Below are 12,746 nucleotides of genomic sequence, written 5' to 3' on the forward strand. Positions count from 1 at the left end.
TCATCAATTTTCAGGATAGCTTTGGGGAACTTAACAAATGTAGATCTTTTTTATTTTTTGAAACAGGGTCTCATTGTGGCCTTGAACTTGGTATGTAGGCCAGGCTGGCTCTGAACACAAAGAAATTCCCCTGCCTCTGTTGAATGAGTGCTGGGATTAAAAATATTCACCATTATGTTCTGGTAATATTTCTTTTGAGAAAAGGCAGTCCTCCTGAAATTATTTCTATATGATTCGTAATGAAGTCCTTAAACTACCAAGCCTTTAATCTTATATCCAAAGATAAATAAGAACACATGTAAACTAATAAATTCATGCTATAAAGTAATGAAAGCTAATATAACTGACCTATTCGGTCAGTAGGTCAAGGTGGATAATATCTGCCTGTACTCTGGGAGAACCACTTCAGTTTAGAGTCTTGTGAACTCACATTTCTATAAAGTATTAATTTTATTATGATTTTTAAAGTTTCCCTTTAAGCATCTTTTCCTGCTTGTTGTAGTTTTATTTTTCTTTTGTCCATTTTTTGGCTGTTCAGTTTTGGCTGTTTGGTTGGATATGGTTTAATGTTCTGAGACCTGATCTTACAGCCCAGGCTGACATGGAACTCAAAGTCTTCTACCCTCCAAGTTCTGATGCTCTAGGTGTGCACCGTCATTCTTGTTCACCAGCTTACACTCTTGACTTTGTATTCTGCCCTCTTTGCCCTTCACTGGCCTTCTTACCCCTCCTCAATTGCCTCTCCTAACATGTGCTGTACAGGGATGCTCTGAAAACGCTTTTTCTACTTGGACTTTGAGAAATTATTCTGTCTTCTTCTGATATTCTCATAAAGATCGTTCCAACAATGTGCTCAAGTACATGTCTCTTCAGATGAACCACTCAAGTTCAGCTTTATTCTTAGAGTATTTACCAACATTGTAAAATGAGACTTTAGTACCGGCAAACCCTATAGGTTTGTCGAATAGACAGAATTAAATGAAGAACATTCCCAAATGAGAGCCCTGCATGATGGCCAAAGGGACCCAAAGTTGCTGCAGTGTTCAGGGTCATTGGCTGCCATAGGGTCAGCGGGAGGTGGTAGAAGCATGGAGAGTGAATCACTGATGAGTTATTTTGATTTTATGCAGACATTTGTCAGTTCTCATTTGTAAAATGGAAACAGGTGATCTATGCAGCGTTAAATATTCTTCATTGGGTCCGATAGTTCAGCATTACGTTGAAGAGATAAATGTGGAAACTATCAAATCCATAATAAGGCAAAACCTGGTTTCCACCAATTTAATCTCTATTAAAAGCCTCATAAACCACATTTTGGTAAAAGGCACTAATATCTAACTCACAGCCATGCCCAGCTTATAACTCAATTGGCATATGTTTCTACATATTCCTCTTTAAAAAGTCAATGGTTTATGAAATTATCCAAATATCTGAATCCCTCCCTAGCCAGAAAGTTGCTGAATGCTAAAGAATTTAAACTGCATACATTCCACAATCTCCTTAGGCTCTTTCATTCCCATAATTGCAAGTTTTAGTCTTAAGAAAAGAAATACATATGAAACTCAGTGAATTTTGGTGGCTGGCTCCATGAATTTTGGCTCTATACTCCCATTTTAATTTAAGCCGTTGAAAGGTGAAGCTTTAAAAAAGCCAAATGCTAGTCCCCACACAGCCTCCAAACCTTCCTCACCCCTCTCTGTCACAGCAGGTGTGAACACAGAGACCTTTCCTTCTGAGGCAAGCCCTACTTGTGGGATCCATGGAAGGGAAGGGACAGTCTTTCCAAGATGAAAATTCAGAAAATTGTTCTTTCCTGAAACCCTTAAGAACACATCTTAGGTCCAGATGGTGGCCCAAGGTGTGGGTATAAGAGTCAAGGGTACCTTGAGTGGCCTGTAAAATCTTCAACATGAACAATGCCACTTGTACTGACTGTTCTTCCATTGAATCTTACCTTATGGAAGGTTTGAAAGTATTGGAAACAAGGCACATTTCATCTCTGGCTTTCCAGTAGTGTCCCACTGCTCACTGGCTACTTCTCAATGGCCATCATTTTTCTGTACTTTGCCTATGTCATTGAGGAATTTCTCAGATGCTTGCTCTTAATTGCTGTGTCCATATCCTACCGGTAGTAAATTTCCAGAGTCAAGGTTATCATATTTGTGGATCTCTCTAGAATCTGGAGGCATCATCACACCATTGCCAGCACCCTACCCACCTTAGGCTGTCTTGCATGAAATCTGAGGCCTGGTTGAAAGAATTTTGTGCATCCCTTCCAATGCTGAGAGTCCAGGTTTTAGTTCAATCCCAGACAATTCTTGTAGTGAAAAAGTAAAACTTCTGTTCTAGCTAATTCAGTCTTCAGCACATTTGCTACTGTTTTTCAGAAGCCAGAGGCGATTTACAAGAGAACTTGCAAAGCCATTTTGCCTGAACAAATTCTCCATCTGGTGATTCAGTGCACATGAGCTCTCATTTCTCAGACGAAGAGACCAAATGGTCTTAGAAGGCTTTTGTCACTGCTTACCTGCCAAGGCCCCTTGCTCTGATCTCACTCAAAGACACTGTCCAGCTACACTGAACACCACCTTGGAGCACTCTTCCCTATTACCCCTGTGCTGTTAGTGGTTTAGCTTAGTGAAGTTGTGAGTCAGGGCACTGACTGCTCATACATTCCTGACTAGCTGTCCCTAAGAGGAATTTGAGAATACCCACAGGTAAGGGAGCAGGGACACTTGATTTTTATGAGAAACCACACATGAAGCAGTATTTTTAGTTAATTGTTCTGTGATGTCCAGAAACTGTACTAAGGTATGCACTGCCTCTTCTGGAACACATAGGCTATGTGGAGATCATTGTTAGATCAAGTGTAGAAAGATTTTTTTGAACGTCAGGCAACTAGAAGCTGCAAAATGTTCTGAATTTCCCATAAGCCTCCAAAGTCCCTTCAATCCTCTGCTTTGTCTACCCCAAGTCACATGGCCACCCTTGATGTTCCTCTGGATTCGTGGCAGTCTTGGCTTCCAGCCTGTCGATTTCTATGTTTCCCTCTATTTCCCAAAACCAGATGTGCTGTCCACTTCAGCCTGCTTTGCCTCGCTCATTGTTTGCCCTATTCTGCATCTGCCAGCTCCCCCCCGGAGATGCTATCTACCCATTAAGTTTGGGTTGTTGTCTGGCTGTCTTTGTCACGGAACAAAAGGGAAGCCTGGCTCGTACTCCTTTCAGCACACTGTTTTCTCAAGGCCACTTTCTGGCTCTCACTCAGCTGTGTTCTTGGCGTTTTTATTTTTTTTAACATGGAGTTTTCTATTGATGACCCATGGCACTATTTGACATTGGATTGTACCTTCTTTTTTTTTTATCTGCCTCCAACACTGTTAACACTGAGAGTGAGTATCTGTGTCAAAGTAATGTCAAAAGAGCAGGAAAAGAGACAAGAGAAACTGACTAGATTACGAAAGGGTGTGAATTTCACAGGGCACAGAGAGATGGGAATGAAATGTTGCACACAACTCTGCTGAAAGAAATGGGTCAAGGCTAAATTGTTCCCCACTCCCTGTACATCTGTGCCTTCATTTATTCACAAACACCTACCTTTGATAGAGAACTCTGTTTCTCCATTTCTTTCTTTTGTTCAGGTGCAAGGGATCTGAAGAAGAATTTGGACACCCTCAAACCCAGATGCTAACTGTCCCTCCTCTGAACCACAGATAAATGACACCAGCCCTTGTCTCTTACTCATTTTATCCCTCACACGGGGCACTCATCTGAGGCACAACATGATAGATTTGAGACTTTTACTTAGGGGATCGTAAAACAGTCATCCATCCATTGATTCACTCAATCAATCAATCACTTAACTGATATTTATTGAACAAGACTCTAGCACATGGCAGGTCTATTCAGTGTGTAGGAGACTCTAGTGCTTACAACACAGCTCTTGCACAAATGAAACTTGCACGTTAAAGGAGTGTGTTCAGGGGAATGTACATGTGTTTTCAGATGATGATGATTCTAAGAAGACAAATTGTATGCAAAAACCAGAAAGACATTGAAGAGAAAGTCAGATAATTAGGTATAGAAATAGGATAAGCCTGTATCACTTGTGTGTCTCTAAATGAGTAAAACAGGAATCAACTAAGTGGGTCACTAGAAGAAGCGATTCTTACACAAAGGGAGCAGAACATCAAAAGCCCTTCTTTCATTAAGGAAGAATGGGATCAGATCTGTTTCCTTTGAGCATCCACAGATCTTGTACTTTCCAAAACAAAAATAATGCCTATCTGGTTGTAATAACTTGTTGAATTTTATAGTTCCCTTTTTTGTGCATTACCTGAAGCAAGGGATGTGTCTGCTTGTTTCACCCCCACATCCTAGTGCTTCATCAATATACACTGCATCAGAGGTATGCCATAAATAGTAATCAAATGAATGAATGCATGTCAAATAAACTGCCCTATAAAATAAGATAATGCACATAAATCTTTTAGCTCTATGCCAGACACATACAACACATTGACTGGATTTCATGGACAATGCTGTGGCTGCTGGTACAGGGGATGTTGGTGCTAGAAACCAGGAGAAGCAGCACTTCACCCTGGAGATGCACAGACTGCTCTAGCCTGGGAGTCAGCATAGTGTATGTGGCAGGAAAGTCACAAACACTTCATGGTTAAAATTCTTCCATATTGCTTGTGCTCTGTGTAACTTCAGTGATAGCAGCACATGCTCCTATAAACCATTGTTCTCCCAGGATCCACTGGGGAGAGCTACAATCATCTGCATAGATACTAAAATCTACAGATGCCCAAGTCACTTGAATGGAATGATGTGGGCGTTGCTTATGACCCACTTACATCCACCATTATTACACTTTAAGTCTTGTCTATGGCAGACTCAATGTAATGTAAAATAAATTGTTTTCATAGTGGTGAGTTGCTTTTACCAAAAAAATAAAAGCCAAGAATGCAAGCCTATAAATCAGCACAGAAACAATTATTTAACATTTTTAGAAAATTATTATTTTCATTATTGTTTGTAAGTATTTGCCCATTCCACCATCCCACAGTGAGTATGTGGAGATCCAAAGATGACTTTCAGGAGTCACCTACCCAACTCTGCCCAGTCATCCCTAGGCTCTGAGGATGGAGCTACCATCCTCTGGTATCCTCAGCCAGCAGGCTTTCCTCCTGGGCTGTTTTATCTGCCTTTTAAACTATTACCAACTTAAGGTTGGTTCAGTTCACGCGTAGAAACCATGGTATAGAAGCCCAACTGTAAGGACATCTGGAGGGGCCAGAACCCCCTAAGATGGGATCTTTGCTTCCAAACAAAGAACATTATTTTCCGGGAGATGATGATTGGTGGCAAATCCAGGTTACTGCAACTGAAAGGCTGACTAAAACATTGGCCACCCAAAGCAAGCTTCACTCTTGGCCTACTCAGAGAATTGCTAGATGCTATTTAAAATGTCTAATCCCTACAACCTGAGAAATATCACACCAGAGTAGTCTCAATTTGAATTGGTAAAAAGGGAAAAATACACCTTAATATTCAAAGAAAGGTCATGGATCTTTAGGATTTACCACAAACAAATCAACTGCAGATCCAATGGCAGTGCATGCAGTTTTAGTGCACAGATCCAATGGCAGTGCATGCACTGTTAGTGCACAGCTGGCAGTGCATCCAGTGTTGGTTTACAGATGGCAGTGCATGCAGTGTCAGTGCAGATATGGCAGTGAATGAGTGTTAGTGAACAAATGCCAGTGCATGGAGTGTTAGTGCACAGCTGGCAGTGAATGCAGTGTTGGTTTATAGATGGCAGTGCATGCAGTGTTAGTGCAGATATGGCAGTGAATGAGTGTTAGTGAACAAATGCCAGTGCATGGAGTGTTAGTGAACAGCTGGCAGTGCATACAGTGTTAGTACACAGCTGGCGGTGAATGCAGTGTTGGTGCATAGCTGACAGTGCATACAGTGTTCACAGCTGGCAGTGCATCCAGTGTTGGTTTACAGCTGGCAGTGCATCCAGTGTTGGTTTACAGATGGCAGTGCATGCAGTGTCAGTGCAGATATGGCAGTGAATGAGTGTTAGTGAACAAATGCCAGTGCATGGAGTGTTAGTGCACAGCTGGCAGTGAATGCAGTGTTGGTTTATAGATGGCAGTGCATGCAGTGTTAGTGCAGATATGGCAGTGAATGAGTGTTAGTGAACAAATGCCAGTGCATGGAGTGTTAGTGAACAGCTGGCAGTGCATACAGTGTTAGTACACAGCTGGCGGTGAATGCAGTGTTGGTGCATAGCTGACAGTGCATACAGTGTTCACAGCTGGCAGTGCATCCAGTATTGGTTTACAGATGGCAGTGCATGCAGTGTTAGTGCAGATATGGCAGTTAATGAGTGTTAGTGAACAATGCCAGTGCATGGAGTGTTAGTGCACAGCTGGCAGTGAATGCAGTGTTGGTTTATAGATGGCAGTGCATGCAGTGTTAGTGCAGATATGGCAGTGAATGAGGTTAGTGAACAAATGCCAGTGCATGGAGTGTTAGTGAACAGCTGGCAGTGCATACAGTGTTAGTACACAGCTGGCGGTGAATGCAGTGTTGGTGCATAGCTGACAGTGCATACAGTGTTCACAGCTGGCAGTGCATCCAGTATTGGTTTACAGATGGCAGTGCATGCAGTGTTAGTGCAGATATGGCAGTTAATGAGTGTTAGTGAACAATGCCAGTGCATGGAGTGTTGGTGAACAGCTGGCAGTGCATACAGTGTTAGTGCACAGCTGGCAGTGAATGCAGTGTTAGTACAAAGCTGGCAGTGAATGCAGTGTTAGTGCACAGCTGGCAGTGCATACAGTGTTAGTACACAACTGGCAGTGAATGCAGTGTTAGTGTACAAATGCCAGTGCATTCAGTGTTCACAGCTGGCAGTGCGTACAGTGTCAGCGCAGATATGGCAGTGAATGAGTGTTAGTGAACAAATGCCAGTGCATAGAGTGTTAGTGCACAGCTGGCAGAGCACCCAGTGTTGATGCAGAGCTGGCAGTGCATTCAGTATTAGTGTTTATCTGGCAGTGCACAGAGTATTAGTGGCACAAATGCTAGTGCATGGAGTGTTAGTACACAGCTGGCAGTGCATACAGTGTTAGTATACAGCTGGCAGTGAATGCAGTGTTAGTACACAGCTGGCAGTGCATACAGTGTTCACAGCTGGCAGTGCATGCAGTGTCAGTACAGATATGGCAGTGAATGAGTGTTAGTGAACAAATGCTAGTGCATACAGTGTTAGTGCACAGCTGGCAGTGAATGCAGTTCATTATCCTTTAATCAGTATATTTCCCAGACTCTTGCCAGCCATGGCAAGGATTAGGGAAATGAAAACCCTGTCTTCCAGGTTCAATGTATATTCAATTTGTTTTCATGATTCCATAACTAATTTTTTTTGTTTTCATTCTCGCCATTTTAAATATATGCTAAGAATAGCTCCAACATGATTTGTTTGTTAGTTTTGTTTGAGACAGGGTCATACTATGTAGCCTTGGCTGTCCTGAAACTGACATGTAGACCAAGATAGCCTCAAACTCATAGAGTTTCATCTGCTTCTGTCTTCTCAGTGCTAGGATTAAGGGTGCGTGCCAGCACGTTGTCTTTTAAACCTAAAAAAACCAAACCATTGTTTGATACCAATAACTTCTGTAATGGCTTCTTATTGTTATTAAGATCTAAACTGCTAAGATTGGACTAGAGTGTACTGAACCTGAGGTTGCCAACATGGTAGGCACTCATAAATATTTACTGAACAGTAATCAACACATGATCTCTTTATAATAAGTTTATAAAATTGAAAAAAATACGGAAAGTCTGCAGAAAGCTCTTTTTTAAAATAAAATACTGAATAACATTTCCTCTCTCAGAACAATACATAAAGATACACAAGCAGAATGAAAGGAGACTGGCTAAATTAACCAATCAAATGGAAATAATTCATTTTAACCTCATTGTCTAGTGGAGGACCACTAGATCCTCCTCTGGGTCAGTATAATTAGGCCTATCAGCTGAGGAGTCAGACTGCAGTGTGGCAAGGAAGGTCATGACACCTAAAAGGCACAGAACTGAAGAGCTTAGCAAATATAATAATCAGCATTCAACACTGTTCTGACAAGAAAGGATTCCGAACAAATGCCAATAATACGAAATTTAATAGCGATAAATACAATGTTCTGCATAAAAGTTCAAGTAACTAATTGTACAAGTACTGGAAGGAAGCACATGCAAGAGATCCACATGCACAAGATCAAGAGGATTGAGCGGACCATAGCTTAAATGAGACCCACCAGTGTGAGGCAGCTGCTTTAAGAAATCACTTTCATAGCTGGCACTAGTATAATCTCCTATCTGCATTACAGCCAGTAAGAGTCTCTCTAAACTCTGTAGATGAGACCACATCAGGAATATTTTGTTTGGTCCTTGGTGCCATGTTTTAAGAGGACGCTTAATCCAGAAGAAGAGAACGGAGAAAGGGAAAGAATACAAAAGAAGTTATGCTCAAAAGACTCAAAATACCCAAGTACTAACATTTTACATTCTGCAAGGTATTAAGAGAGCTATGTATTTGTGTGTGTGCATGATCCTGGAACTCAGTCAAACCTGGGACAGGGTTATCAGTAGGTAGTAAATATACCCTGACCACAAATGTTTGAATCCATGAATGAAAGAGATGGAGGGAAGAAAACATTGTACATGAGGCAACATGAGTGTGAGTAGAGTTGCTTGATAGTAGAAATAGCCACTTGTATGAAGGGATACATGAGCCATTTTCCAATGAAAGCTGTGGAAGTATCATGAGAGCAACCCACTAACTAGGAACATTAGGGAAACCTAACAAGACAGTGGTGCCTGCGTCTCCTTTTGTGCACCAAGCACCATGCCTCTCCCCACCTCCCCACTAACTGTCCCCAGTGATCAACTCAAAGATCCAAGTCAAATCTACAGATAGTTGTCCTCTGCATGTGCAACCATAGTCTGAGGCAGGAGCTCACTTTCTACAGGTTTGACTCACTGCTTTCCAAATATAGTTAGATCTTATTCAGGAGAGTAATAAACAAGGAGAAAACTTTACCTCCTTGGCACTAATATAAATCCTTGTAAATATTAATGAATGAATGAATGAATGAATGAATGAATGAATGAATTGGTGTATTGTGAAAAAGCTGGTACCTGTGCCATGGCTGTCATCTGGAGGTTGGAGAACAATCCTCAGGAGTTAGTTATTCTCTTCCACTCTGGGTTCAGGAATTGAACTCAAGATGTCAGACTTGCTTGGCAGGCTGCTGAGACAGTACCTCTCTGTCCTATTAATATACAAATCTTAACAATCCAAGATAGGGGAAAGTGTGAAGCTGTTAGGATCCCTGTATAACCCCCAATCTTCAAATATCCTCAGGATTCATGGCTACAATCTTTCTGGAGGTTGACAGGAATCAAAACCTAGCTGGTGAGTGTCGCCTGTCTTGGGCTACTTCATGGGTTCTTCTTTCCTCCACCCTTTGAACCCCCTAATGCTAGAGAGAAAAGGAAAAAAATGATAGAGAGAAAGAGGGCAACATTATTGTTCTGCTGATTAGGGGTGTTTAGTTCTTTGGGGCAAGTTTGATCTTTGTGGTCAAGATGTCTAATTTCTCCCTTTTCTTGGTTCTTCTTTGCTTATGACTACTTAACAAACCCTAAACAACAGAAAAACCAATCAACAAACTCAACCAAACAACAACCTACCCAACCTCTTGCAGGAGCCCTAGCATTTCTATGACCTCTGAAAAGTCCCCAGAATTCCAAATGTCACACAATCGCAGAAATTATCTGCAGCTGGCAAAATCATGCCTCTGCTAGACTAACAGGCCAAATCATAGTCAGCTGCCATGGACAATCTGAAGAGCTCCATATTCCACCCCTGGGATAAAACAAAAACACATCTCCATAATATTTCTGTGTTTTTCAAAGACACCAAAATTCTCATTACTGATTAGAGTTAGATCCATGTTACCTTCAGTGAGTCTTTACATGGGAGAGAGCAAGAAAAGGAGATAGGGAGGAAGGGAAGGAGGGAGGGAAGGAGGGAGGAAGGAAGAGACGGGAGAGATAATGAAGGAGACAGGGAGGGAGGGAAAGAGGAAGGAGAAAAGAATGATGCTTGTTGAAATCAGAATGAACTTCATAAATAAATAAACTGTCACTAAAGCACGTTCATTTGTAGACGAACTTGCTTCTTCACCCGAACTGAAGTATAAGAGGACTGTCATCTCGGTTTTCACTGTTCATGAATTTCCCAGTATAGAAGTTTTAGTCAATAAAGCCAAAGCTAGATGCTTTCCTCTAAAACCATTGGCTCTTCCTCTTGACTCTGCATTGCAGCAGCCAGAATCATGGTAAACAATGTTTAGGTCCTGGGGACATTTAAAATATGATATATCTCTTATTTTCTCAGCATTTCTGCCATTTGAACTAATAAGTCAACCCCAATTGACATATCATCTCTTCCAGAGAAAGGCTGAAATTAATTCTGCTGAAGTGTCCCCTTCTTACTAAATAGCAGGGTAACAAAATGAGTCTGCTATACTGGTGTCTCTTCTTGGTCTACACCTTCACTAGAATTTCCCATCCATACTAGACATGCCAAACATGTCTATTTGACTCTCCATTTGGTGTACAGAAGAACACTGAAAATCTGGTACAATATGCTCATTCAGCTGGAGCTACACCCATTTTTTCTGGAACTTTCCCTCCCAGCTCTGCGTCATCTAGGAAGTTAACTGATCTTGCATTAACCTTTGAATCCTGAAAGCACTCATATCCCCACTTTCATGTGTTTTATGTGCCACACAGCTTTTCTAGTAAACCCTGAATTTGTACATACTGTTCCCAAAGACTCAGTAGTGCAGCACTGTGTTCTTCGTGGTTTCTGTGTCTTGCCTTGCTCCTTCCTCATTCTTTTGACTCATTTCACATGGTCCTTGCTGTGATGCAGACGGGGTCAGAGACATTTCTACTTTTACATTAGTTCAAGGTGTTTTTCTTTTTTAAACTCTGAATTAAGCAACGCATAAAAATAGCAACATACATGGACCTTCCAACAAGGGCAGCAAAACATTTATGCACAAGTGAACATCAAGAAATGATTTTAAAGAAGTAGAAATGACACAAATGGTAAAGTGGTGAAAGAATTTTATTCAAGTTTTATCTCAAAGGTTATTTTATGTCCTCCTTAAAGATGTTTTGTAGATGTATTATTTATCTTCTATGTATGTATGTTTGGCCTGTGTGTATGCTTGTACACTACACTTGTGCTTGGCGCCTATAGATTTCAGAGGGATTGAAATCTATCTACTTCTGGAATTAGATTTAGGTTGGGCCCTACCTTGCTGTTTCCCTTCCCCCTTGCTGAGCCTTTTAGCCTGTTATAGCAAGAAGTTGTTTACACCCTTGGCAGGTGCTCTTAGCCCCTGATTTGGGGCCGGGACTTTCCATGGCACCCTTCCTCCCCACCGAGCCTTCCAGCTTGTTGTTGTTAAGAAGTTGTTTATGCCCCTGATTGGGCCTGGGTCTTTTCACCACACAGACTTTTCCTGTTTTTCTGGTTGGGGATTTTCACCTGCCTTGTTGTTTTTCCATGGCTTTTGCTTCAGGTATAAAAAAGAGATCTCAGTAAAGCCTTGGTGGCACTCTCTGAAAACGGATGACCTGTGTGCATGTTTTCTTTCAATCCCGCAGACCTATGCCCAATATTCACATACTGGCGGCACAGGCATCATCATCCAGAGGTTCCACTGAGATCAGGAAAGAGAGGACAACCTGATGGGATCATTCCAAAATGTCGGCTAGCAAGGAAGCAGAACATATTGGGGACAAGCGACGACCACGGGGCAAAACTGGAAGTAAGTAGCGCTACAAAGGTTTTGTCTTAGCGATGGGAACTACAAGTCCCTCGTTGTTGGTCGTAGATCAGCTTGTAAGTTTACTCAAACAACAAGGTACTGGTATTAAGGTAAAGACAGCCCAAAATTTTGTTAAAGCTATGGAACAAGTAAGCCCTTGGTTTATAGCTAATTGCTGTTTGAATATTCTGGATTGGAAACAGGTTAAAAGGGACAAGGTAATAATGGTAAAATGTTTTTGTGTATGTGTTCTTTTAGAGTTATGCTAAAATCTAGAGAAGCAAAGTCAGTTCTCATACATGCTTTAGTCTTTGGACCCTGACTAGAGATAGTTTACACCCTAGACAAGAGAGAGAATGGGGTTGAGAAAAACAGTCCTCCCAGACTCTCCACAGATGGCTTTGACGAGAGAAGGAAAATGAGCTTAAGCTTTTTAAGAGCTCTCCAAGGGACAGAAGGAAGGCAGGAGACGGTCCTGCCTCCTTGCTGGTATTGGAGAGTGCTTATTTCTAGTTCTGGGTCCTTTAGGAAGGATATCTGGATCCCTTTGGTGGGACGCCATCTAGTTTTTTCCCTGTATGTCTATTGTCTGTCCTTGGTGCACCAAACTATCCATGTATGTCAATTTATGTCTGGGTTTTGATTCTCGTTGTTGAATGTTTTGTGTTTCATGTTTAAAAGAAAAAAATGGTTAAAACTTTAAATTCTGGTTGACTCATCCTTTGATGTAGTTTTAACATCTTTCAAGAAAGGAACAAATAAATAAAAAACAGTTTCAATTGGCTTTTGGAGCCCTGCATCTGTACCTAGGATTCT

The 12,746-nt window shown here is 41.4% G+C and overlaps 1 long non-coding RNA gene across 8 annotated transcripts in view; it reads left to right on the forward strand.

Moving 5' to 3' along the window:
- LOC103693221 (uncharacterized) overlaps positions 1-12,746 on the forward strand; it is a 160,197-nt gene that overhangs the window by 86,471 nt on the left and 60,980 nt on the right. For all 8 annotated transcript variants that reach the window (XR_005493500.2, XR_005493504.2, XR_010057630.1 and 5 more), the window contains one exon: positions 11,767-11,930. This is a non-coding gene — a long non-coding RNA (uncharacterized LOC103693221). The remainder of the gene's footprint in view (positions 1-11,766; positions 11,931-12,746) is intronic.

This window comes from Rattus norvegicus, chromosome 14, assembly GCF_036323735.1.
Source record: "Rattus norvegicus strain BN/NHsdMcwi chromosome 14, GRCr8, whole genome shotgun sequence".
Classification (NCBI taxonomy): Eukaryota; Metazoa; Chordata; class Mammalia; order Rodentia; family Muridae; genus Rattus; species Rattus norvegicus.